This window comes from Apium graveolens, chromosome 10, assembly GCF_009905375.1.
Source record: "Apium graveolens cultivar Ventura chromosome 10, ASM990537v1, whole genome shotgun sequence".
NCBI lineage: Eukaryota > Viridiplantae > Streptophyta > Magnoliopsida > Apiales > Apiaceae > Apium > Apium graveolens.
This window is the reverse complement of record NC_133656.1, coordinates 227,458,085-227,470,105: the sequence shown is the minus strand read 5'-3', so window position 1 is coordinate 227,470,105 and position 12,021 is coordinate 227,458,085.

The window sequence follows — 12,021 nt, the reverse complement described above, 5'->3', positions numbered from 1 at the left end:
AGATACCCCGGCTTAGTGCAATATGTGTGTGTGCGCGCGCGCGAGAATAAAAAGCAATACATGAGCCCATGGTTGTATTCACATGAGACTTACCCATAATGAAAATATCAGTCATCCCAGCTCAAAATTCAGTCTGACTCGCCTGACCCGCGGCGTTTAGACACTGAGTCATCACCAAGTTGCCACTGTTTGGATACGCTGATGCCACCAAAAGGTTGTCCTTCATTTGTAGTTCCTAGAACCGCCATTGCCCGCCTGAAACCATCATCGAAGAACTTGAATCGTCGTCGTTCAGTGGAGACTGTCGAGTGGAGCTTACGATTAATTTTGGGCTTGCTAAGCAGACCTAACTCCACATTAGTATGATATTGACCGCTTTGGGCCGAGCCCACACAGATCTGTTTTCGGGAACATCCCAAAAAACCTCTTACTAATTGGAGTTATCTAGATGTTTATATTTTAGCAATCTGTCCCTCGCACAAATGATGTGAGACAACTCCCAATAATCTCCCCATTTTAACATCTGGCTCGACACATGTCGGATTTCCCCCCTTCATTGTGATCAGGCTCCCACCTTGACACATACTAGAAGTCCATCTGGCTCTGGCTCCCTCTTGGCCCATTCTGGAAGATCCATCTACCGCTTCATAGTAGGAGCCCATTGAGATTGTTATGGACCGTTACAACCTGAAATTTTGATACCACTTGTTGGACTTAGCTTCATAGTAGGAGCCCATTGAGATTGTTTGGACTGTTACAACCATAACTCTGATACCAGTTGTTGGGCCTGCTAAGCAGGTTTCATTCCACATTAATATGATATTTTTCGCTTTGGACCCCACACACGTATTTATTTTTGGGCGCATTCCGAAAAACCTCGTACTAATTCGAGTTTGTTAGATATATTTGATAATGTCATGGCTAATATGATTTATGTTTAGTTTTCAGATCTTACGTAAACAGGATAAATCAGTACTTACTGGAAGTCAGGACTTAAGGATATCAGTACTTATATTATCAGGAGATAATCATCAGAAGATCGATATCAGAACTTAAGTGTTGAATGACGTTCAGATAAGGACAGTAGCTGATTAAAGGAAAGAAGATCGAGATAAACATAAGAAGAGATATGCATGAAGAAGGAGTTCTGTGAAGAATGGAATACTTGGAAGAAAAGATATCTGATTGATATATTTTAGGAAGCAGAATTATATTCCATATCAATTAGCGATTATCTTGTAATTGTGTAGTATATAAACACAGACATAGGGTTTACACTATAAGTGTTATCATATTCGAGAAGATTATTCATTGTAACCCTGGCAGCTCTCGTGATATTTGTTCATCACTGAGAGGTAACAGTTCTATACTGTAACAGAGTTTATTATTTCAATAAAGTTTGTTTTCTGTTACTTGTGATATTAAAGTTCGATTTGATTGTACTTTACACTGTATTCATCCCCTCTACAGTGTATGTGACCTAACAAGTGGTATCAGAGCCTATCTGTTAACACACGTACAGTTAAAGATCCAAACACAATCATGTTTGACACAGAAACTCCAACTAAGCCTACCAAAACTGAAGAACCTCCAAAGACACAAATTCAAAGTCGGTATGAAACCATCAGAGTTCCCATACTGAGACCATCTGAATATGCCATATGGAAGGTGAGGATGACCATGTTTCTGGAAGCTACAAATCCAGAATATATTGATAGAATCAAGGAAGGGCCTCACAAACCAACCAAGCTCGCTGTTGCAGTTGCAGGTGAAGCAGCAAAGACCGTACCAAAGGAGAAGGGTGATTATACTGCTGAAGATATCGCATCAATTGCTAAGGATGCTAAGGTACGACACTTACTGCATAGTACCATTGATAATGTAATGTCAAACAGGGTAATTAACTGCAAGACTGCTAAGGAGATATGGGATGCTCTGGAAACAAGGTGTCGGGGAACTAATACAATTAAGAAGAACAGGAAGACAATACTCACTCAAGAGTATGAACACTTAGACTCAAGGGCTAATGAGTCATTGACTGATTTATATGATAGTGTTAGGTCACACACACACACTGTAGAGGGGGTGAATACAATGTATAGTACACTCAAATCTAGTACACTCAAATCGAACTTAAAGAACTTGAGTAACAGAAAACAAACTTTATTGAAACAATAAACTCTGTTACAATATGGAACTGTTACCTCTCAGTGATGAACAAATATCACGAGAGCTGCTAGGGTTATATAGAATAATAACTCCGATAATGATAACACTTCTAGTGTAAATCCTATGCTTGTGTTTATATACTACACAGTTACAAGATAATCGCTAATTGATATGGAATATAATTCTGCTTCCTAAAATATATCAATCAGATATCTTCTATTCCAAGTATTCCATTCTTCACGGAATTCCTTCTTCATGCATATCTCTTCTTATGTTTTATCTCTATCTTCTTTCCTTTAATCAGCTACTGTCCTTATCTGATCGTCCTTCAGCACTTAAGTTCTGATATCTATCTTCTGATGATTATCTCCTGATAATATAAGTACTGATATCCTTAAGTCCTGACTTCCAGTATAAGTACTGATCAACAGTTAAGTACTGATCTATCCAGTTCACACAAGATCTGAAAGCTAAACATAAGACATATTAGCCATGACATTATCAAATATATCTAACAATCTCCCCCAACTTGTAAATTAACAAAATATACAAGTTAAACAGATATTTGATGATGTCAAAAACATTAAGTACAAATGCATGAGAAATAGACTAGATAACTACAACTTACAGTCCTTAAAGTTTTACCAATTTCAACTTCTGATAACAACTTCAATCTGCATAAATATCAAAATTTAAGCAGTTGTAGATCTTCGACTTGGCTTCATCAACTTCTGATCTCTCTGATGTCAGGAGTTGTTCTGAGATAGTTCTTCAACAAACATTTCTCAGCATATCTTAGTTCATCAATCTTCACCAGTTTGAAAGATTGCAGCTCTGAGATCATTAATCTTTGCTTTCCTTAACTCCTGGTCTAGTCTTATGACATAAGCTTTGTCAGATTCAAGATTGAATTCAAGTCCCTTAATACCAAGATACGTTCTGATCTGTGCAGTATTAGGCTTCATATCAACAATATCCCCATTGTGATCTCTGTACTTTGGAACATATCTGCTGTCAGACTTAACAGAATAAAGCCTTTTATGTCTCTGAATCTGTTCTTTTAAGTAGTTTGCAGCAGTCTCTGTTATTCTGTCATCCACTTGAAGTAAGAAAAGTACATGCTCCAATTCTTCAAAATACTTCAAAGGAATGGCATTTTGTCTTATATGATAAATCCTACCATCTGTCATGAAATACAACATGATGTATTCTTTCAAGTAGGTATGATAAACCATCTGTACAGATTCTAGTTGATTCAATCTCTCAGGAGTTGCTCCAATACCTGGTTCACTCATGGAAGTTGGATCATCGGTAGTGTTGTGTACTCTTCTTTCATCAGCACTTCCCAATCCAGTTTTATCTCTAGCTTCCTTTCCAGTAACTACTCTTGCTTCAAAACCACTTGGAGTAGTCTTCAAAGATTGAGTCTGTTTTGCTTTAGTGAATCCTGGTAGGAGTGTTTTAGATCTATTTTCTGATATCAAGTTAACTTGAGCACTGTCAGAGGTTACTTGCTTCTTCTGAATATCAGAACTTACAATTTCTTGACTCTGAACAACTTGAGCCATGTCAGAGGTTGTTTTAAGAACTTTTCTAGAAGTCAGAGCAAGATCATCTTTTCCATCAGTAATTTCTTTTTCCTCAGGAGGTACATAAGGCTTGATAGGTTCACCAACCTTTTCTTTACCCTTGGATCTTGGATCTATCTGTGGTTGTGATCTAGCCAAAGTTTCTTCAGTATGTATCATTTCTTTGATCACAATGCCTTTAGGTTTTGGAAGTAACTTTTTACCAGAAGCTTCAGATTTAGATGTGACTTTCTCTGATTTAAGTCTGGCTTCTTCTTCCTTTAAACTTTCCAAGTCCATCCCTGGATTTTCTTGAAGAAATAACTGTCTTGACATTTCCTCATCAAGATCTAGAAGTTCATCAGAACTTATCCTTTTACCAGCAGCAGAACTTATTCTTTTCCCAGTATCAGAACTTGTTCTGTGACTATCTTGTCTTGATGTAAACCTTCTACCTTGACTATGACCACTACCCATTCCAGAGTTTCCTTGGTCATCTTTTCCATCATCCTTTCCTTGCAGTGTCTTGTTGGTTTTGTATTTGGACTTAATTACCTTCTCCCCCTTTTTGGCATCAGCAGGTAATAAAAGAAAGATAAGTAGTTCCACTGAGGTCTGGATTTCAGTAAGTTGCGATTGCTGAGAAGCTTGATTTGTCAAATTTTATCAATCTGAGCTTGTTGCTTCTCTTGAGTTTTCTCAATATAAGCAACCCTGTCAATGGTAGGTTGGAAGAACTTTTTCTTATCAATTTTCCAAACTTGTTCCTGTTTGATAAAGTTCTCCTGAATCTTGTGTAGCTCTGCATGAGTGTTAGAATGAAGACCTTGTAGATGTTTAGTACTCAATGTAGTGACTCTAAGCTGGGTTTTAAAATCATCAGAATGTAACATTTCATCAGCTTTAGTCAAGTGCTCAGCAAGATGTAAAGCATTTGGAACACAGGAAACTGAGTTCCATTTCTTAGTCCACTCCTGACCTGCAGGAGTTTCACTCCAAGGTACTGGTGCATCCCTGATAACAAACTCCTTTACCAGTTCAGACTTAGGAAGAGTCAGTGGAGGAGTATGTCCTGAAGGACCTGCTTCATCAGCATCTACAGTTGTAGCAGCCTCACCAGTATCTCCAACATTTGCAGCATCAGAACTTAGAGAATCAGTATCTTCTGATAAGACAACAGTGTGAGTAGCAATGGAGGCTTCAGCATCCTCTAATTGCTGTTCTGATATTAAATTCTGATCAACAGCCATATCCTGATACTCACCTAAAATCTGATCATCAGCATCTTGATGCAGAGAAGGTGTTAGTGATAACTCAGGAGTTTGAACAGCATCAGTAGCAGGTGTTGTGGAAGGATTATTTGCTGTTGGAGCTTCTAAGAAAAGTATTTCAGGCACAACCAGGTTCTGAATATCAATTTCAGCACTTGTGCCTGGATCAACAAGAGACACAGAAGGTGAATTAGCCTTGTCAGATACAGGTTCCTGAGATGGAGTTGATGGAGAAGAAGTGACTGGAGCAAATTCCTTGTCTTGTGAGATCAGAGATTCCTGATCCCCTTCCTTAGCTGCTTCCTCCTCATCATCTGAAACTGGCATTTGTGCCCTATGTTTCTTGTACTTCCTTGTTGATTTGGATTCCTTGGGAGTTTCAGGAACCGTCATACGTCTAAGCCTCTTGAGAAGCCTAGAACCCCCAATTGTAGAATCCTTCTGAGAAGTTGCCTTCTCAGCTTCATTTACCACAGGTTCTGAAGAAGGAATCTGATCCTCAGAGTCTGATTCATCTCTCAAAGTAATTATCCTCCTCTTTTGAGGTGTGTGAGGAACAGTCTTTGTTCTCTTTGGCTTAGAGGATGTAGGCTTCACAGTAGGTGTTGAAGAAGAAGGTTGAGCAGTCTGTGAAGTGGAGAGATAGGATTGGAGATAAGTTCTGAGGGTAGGTTGAGTAGAATGAGAGGTAGGTTCTGAGGTTGATGGATTTTGGGTGGTTGGAGGTGGTTGAACATCAGAGTAAACAGATCTATAGGTATCAGGATCAGCATTTACCAGAATCTGTTTCACAGACTGAGGAATCTGTAATGATCTAACCATTTTCTTCTTAGTATCAGCATTTACTAGATCATTAAAGTACCTTTTTGCAACCTTAAAAGGTGGGGTTTGGGTGCTGACTAACTGAGGTTCATCAGTACAATAAGTGTAAATAAGTTGACAGAATCTAGCAAAATAAACAACATCTCGATCCTCTGTCATCCTATCCCCAATAAAACCAATTAAAGCAGTTGCAAAATCAAAATGAGTTTGATTGATAATTGCATACCCGATGTGCTGACTCATAATGGGAATAGCATCAAAATTTGAACACTTGTTGCCAAAAGCCTTGGTGATGCAATCGAAGAAGAAACTCCATTCTCTTATGATATTAGCCCGTTTCAACTGTCCAAGTTTCGTCAGACTCTTTTCATATCCCAAATCAGTCATTAACCCCCGAAGTTCTGATTGCTCTGGTATAGAGAAGGTACAATCTTCTGGAAGATGTAATGCTCTTCGTACTGTACCAGGAGTGACTACATAGGATGAATCACCCACTTGGAAGATAATACTGGGAGTGCCTCGTTTACCACCATCATCAAAAACTCCAGTCCTCCAGAACCGCAGAACTTGTTGACTTGAAAATAATTCAGGCTGAGTTAAGGCGTACCCAACCTCACTATGTGCAAGAAGATCTTGCACAAAGTGCAATTCAGATGGAGCTTCAGCATGATCAAGAATTGCAGAATAGTTGTTTGGAACAAACTTTGCTCCATCAATGATTAAATCCTTTGGTGCCATGTGAAAAAATATTGAGATTCAAGTATGCCTGTTATGTGTTTGAGATAATGTCTGTATGAAAAACCAACATGAGAAAGAATGAGAAAGAGAGTAAAAGTAAGAAGAGAGATAAAGTATAAAGAAAATAAAAGATTAAAGAAATCTTCTCTCTGTTGTTCTTATACTCTGAAAAAAAATGTTACCGTTGGACACCTGTCAGACATGCAGTAATAACGGGTAGTTACTGGGCTCGAGAAAACAGGAATGATTACTTACCCAGTTGCCTTGTTTCAAGGAAAAACCGTTCCATTTATCAAGAGACACAGTTTTAATTCAAAATTTAAACCGTTAGCACTGATTGAATTATTTTTCACTGCAACATTAATATTCTGAAAATGAATCATGTTAAAAATGACCAAGATAATTTCGATGAATAAGTGCTGACAAAGAATCAGAACTTAAATAAAGACAAAATTTAAATGGTCATCAGAATATTAAGCAGGATTTAACAACACAAGATAAAATAACTCAGAGACAAATTCTTGAAGTAAAAATAGTTTTCATTAATATATCAAGTCAATACATATATGAAATAGAAAGTACATCAATACAAGATTTTCCCTAAGCTTCTAATCCTAACGTCAACAGCTTTAGTCCTAGCTAAGAAGCCTGACAAAGCTGAGGATAAAGAAGAACAGAAAGAAGACGAGATTAAGTCATCTTCCTCTTCCTATCTTCGACGAACAAGATGGCGAGTCGTATGATTCGCTCTTGCTGACGGATAGCTTCCCGCCTTTCCTCCTCCAGGCGCTCCAGATGGCGATGATAATCCATCTCGAAGAATAGAAGGTGAGCCAGCACCTCCTGTGGGACAGAGTCCCAGATCTCCTCAGGAATGGCTGTTACATGCCACTCCTGCTGCCAGTCGGCACAACTGAGCTAAAGTCTCATACCATGCTCTAGGAGCTTGCTTAAGTCCATAAAGTGCTTTATCAAGCCTGTAGACATAATCTGAATGTTTGGTATCTACAAAACCTGGAGGTTGTTCAACATATACCTCTTCCTCCAATTCTCCATTGAGAAAAGCACTTTTCACATCCATTTCAAAGACAGTAAACTTTTTGTGAGCAGCATAAGCCAAAAATATCCTTATGGCTTCTAACCTAGCAACTGGTGCAAATGTTTCATCATAGTCAATTCCCTCCTGTTGAGAATATCCTTTTGCAACCAGACTTGCCTTATTTCTTATAATTATGCCATCACTATCAGTTTTGTTTCTGAATACCCACTTTGTACCAACAACAGATCTATTCTTTGGTCTTGGCACTAGGGTCCAGACTTTGTTTCATTCAAATTCATTCAACTCTTCCTGCATTGCTTGCACCCAATCAGCATCTTGAAGAGCTTCTTCTACTTTCTTTGGCTCAGTCTGAGAGAGAAAAGAATTGTATAGACACTCATTTGAAGTACCTGTTCTAGTTATGACACCTGCATCAGGATTTCCAATTATTAAATCAGGTGTATGTGATTTTGTCCACTTCCTTGCAGATGGAATGTTTTCTCTAGAACTGGATGCTCCTCCATGATCCATGCTATCTTCATTTTCATTTTCTAATGCTCCCCCTGAAACTATGCTCTCTGAGTTGGATTCTTCAGTATTTAGATTTTCAGCACTATCAGAACTTAGCTTATCAGAACTTGACGAATCAGAACTTGAAGAGCCAGATGCATGTTCGGATGTTTCTTGAGATGTGGTAGAATCTTGAGTATGATCCCCCTGCATAGGTGCATCTTCCTTTAACATAATCACCACAGTTTCAATAACATCAGAGTTTAATCCGTCAGAGTTTGTAGTATCAGGACTTAGACTGTCAGGTTTTTTAGTATCAGAATATGAGTCTTCATTTTCAAATCTCAGCTGATCATGATCAATGAAATCTTTAAGACCAGTGATCTTCTTGTCATCAAAAGAGACATTGATAGATTCCATGACCACTTTTGTTCTCAAATTATAGACTCTGAAGGCTTTTGTGGAAAGTGGATATCCAACAAAGATTCCTTCATCAGCTTTTAGATCAAACTTTGATAGCTGTTCAGGATGAGTCTTGAGAACAAAACACTTGCATCCAAATACATGAAAATATTTCAGATTTGGCTTCTTTTTCTTCACCATCTCATATGGTGTTTTTCCATGCTTGTTAATGAGTGTTGCATTTTGAGTAAAACAAGCAGTCTGCACAGCTTCAGCCCAGAAATAGGTTGGAAGCTTTGCTTCTTCAAGCATTGTACGTGCAGCTTCAATGAGAGTTCTATTCTTCCTTTCAACAACTCCATTTTGCTGTGGAGTTCCAGGAGCAGAAAATTCCTGCTTTATTCCATGGCTTTTGCAGAACTCTTCCATTATCAGATTCTTGAACTCAGTGCCATTATCACTCCTTAAAATTTTCACAGAATCTTTGACCATTTTATCCAGCTGTTTGACATGATCAATCAAGATAGATGCAGTTTCACTTTTTGTGTGCAAGAAATACACCCATGTGTATCTGGTGAACTCATCCACTATGACCAACGCATACTTCTTCTTTGCAATAGACATGACATTTACTGGACCAAATAGATCAACATGTATAAGATGATAAGGCTCAAGAATTGATGATTCAGTCTTGCTCTTGAATGAAGATTTTCTTTGTTTAGCTTTCTGACATGAATCACAAAGACCATCAGGAGCAAATACTGTGTTTAGCAATCCTCTCACAAGATCTTTCTTGACCAGTTCATTTATATTGTTAAAATTTAAATGAGAGAGTTTCTTATGCCAATTCCAGCTTTCTTCAATTGATGCTCTACTTAACAGACAGATTGCAGAGCCATCAGCACTTGTTGAAACTTAGCTTCATAAATGTTACCACGTCTATATCCTTTCAGAACAACTTTGCCTTTAGATTTACTCACAATTTCACAGTGTTCTTCAAAGAAATCAACATGATAACCTCTGTCACAGATTTGACTTATACTCAGAAGGTTGTGTTTAAGTCCTGAGACCAGAGCTACTTCTTTAATGATGACATTCCCAAGATTGATATTGCCATATCCCAATGTTTTTCCAATGTTGCCATCTCCATAAGAAACACTTGGGTCAGCTTTCTCCACAAAGTCTGATAGCAGGGCCTTATTTCCAGTCATATGACCTGAACATCCACTGTCCAGAACTAGAATATTTTTCCTGTTGCCCTGCAATCATAAGGACCACTAATTATTAGTTTTAAGGACCCAGACTTGCTTGGATCCTTTGGTCTTATTAAGTTTGTTAACATTTGCAGCGGATTTAGCATCAGAGTTTATGTTAACATTTTTCTTATCAGAATTTACATTATCAGACTTTGAATCAGAATTTATACTAGAAGGAACAATGGAAACTTTCTTCAAAGAAGGTTTTATTTGATAATAATCATAGTACAGACTATGATATTCCTTACAAGTATAAATGGAATGCCATAAACTACCACAATGAAAGCAAGGATTTTGTGGTTTGTATCTAACTGACTGACTCTTAACTCCTGATTTCGAAGGTAAGGAGTTAATATTCTTATTTTTCCTGCAAAAAGAAGCCAGATGGTTAGAACTTCCACAGTTATGACATGTTTTCCTAGGTGCATCAGGAACAGGTTTATAATCATTGCTTTTATTCACACCTTCCTTTCCATTCCTATTTTTCCTAGGTGATTTTACCTTGTTTGTATTCTTGACATCTTTCAGCTTATGCTTAAGCTGCTTCTTTGTCATTAAGCCTATGTTTACTTCAGCTATCTTTTCCTGTTTTAGTTTGTCAGAAGTTAATTCCTCTTTAACTTCTGATTTCTCATTATCAGACTTTACAGTTACAAACTTAACAGGTTTTAACTTTGGCTTTTGCTTAACAACAGGCTTAATTTCTTCAGTTCCTTTATCATTCTTATTTTCTCCATAACCTAAGCCCTCTTTCCAATTTTCACTACTTAGCAAATTTTGAGTTCTTCTGCCAGAGTTAGTCCAAGTCCTGATTATTTCTCTTTCCTTTTCTAACTCAGTTTTTAGAGATTCATTCATTTTTAGCACTTCATCCCTAACATAAAAAGCATCATCTCTATCCTTCTGAGTTTGATGGAATATGACTAACTCTTTTTCTAAGAAATCATTTCTTTTCTTATATGCAAGATTTTCAGAAGTTAATCTTTCACATGTTAAAGTTTGATCTCTATAGCTAACAAACATGGTTTTAAGATATCTTCTCAACTCATTAATATCATCAGTATGAAAAGCATAAGTAGTCTGAGGTACCTTTGTTTCAGCAGCTTCAGAACTGCTCTCAGCACTTTCTTTATCAGCATTTGCCATTAATGCATAGTTCTCCTCACTTTCAGAGTCTGAGGTTTCTGTCCAGCTTTTCTGCTTTGTGACAAGAGCCTTGCCTTTGTCACCCTTTACCTTCTTGCAGTCAGGAGATATGTGGCCTTTCTCACCACAGTTATAGCATTTAACATTGGTGTAATCTCCTCTGTCAGATTTTCCTCCTCTTCCTTCAGATCTTCTGAAATTCTTCTTATCAGAACTTATGCGTTTCCTGGGAAACTTCTTTCCCTTCCTGAACTTTCTGTATGCAATCTTTGTGATTCCTTTCACCATAAGAGCACACAGTTTCATCATCTCCTCATCAGCATCAGTCTCAGGCAAGCTTTCAGAATCTGAGTCATCATCACTCTCAGAACTTGATGACTCAGTATCAGACTTTATGAAAAGAGCTTTACCCTTGTCTTTCTTCGAGGAAGCTGCTTTGGGGAATTCTTCTTCAGCCTTAAGAGCAACTGTCCTTGACTTTCCTCCTTTCCTCTTGCTTCTTTGTTCCATCTCCAGCTCGTGTGTCTTGAGCATTCCATAGATTTCGTCAAGAGTTGTTTCATCAAGATTGTAGTTGTCTCTTATTGTCGTTGCCTTCAAATCCCAACATTCAGGAAGAGCTAACAGGAACTTAAGGTTTGAGTCTTCAAGATCATAATCTTTATCAACCAATGACAAATCATTCAAAAGTTTGACAAATCTATCATATAAATCATTCAATGACTCATTAGTCTTTGAGTCAAAGTGTTCATACTCTTGAGTGAGTATTGTCTTCATGTTCTTCTTAATTGTGTCAGTTCCCTGACATCTTGTTTCCAGAGCATCCCATATCTCCTTAGCAGTCTTGCAGTTGATTACCATGTTTGACATTACATTGTTAATGGCACTATGCAGTAAGTGTCGTACCTTAGCATCCTTAGCAATTGATGCTATGTCCTCAGCAGTATAATCACTCTTCTCCTTTGGTACGGTCGTTGCTGCTTCACCTGCAACTGCAACAACGAGTTTGGTTGGTTTGTGAGGACCTTCCTTGATTCTATCCAGGTATTCTGGATCTGTTGCTTCCAGGAACATGGTCATCCTTACCTTCCATATGGGAT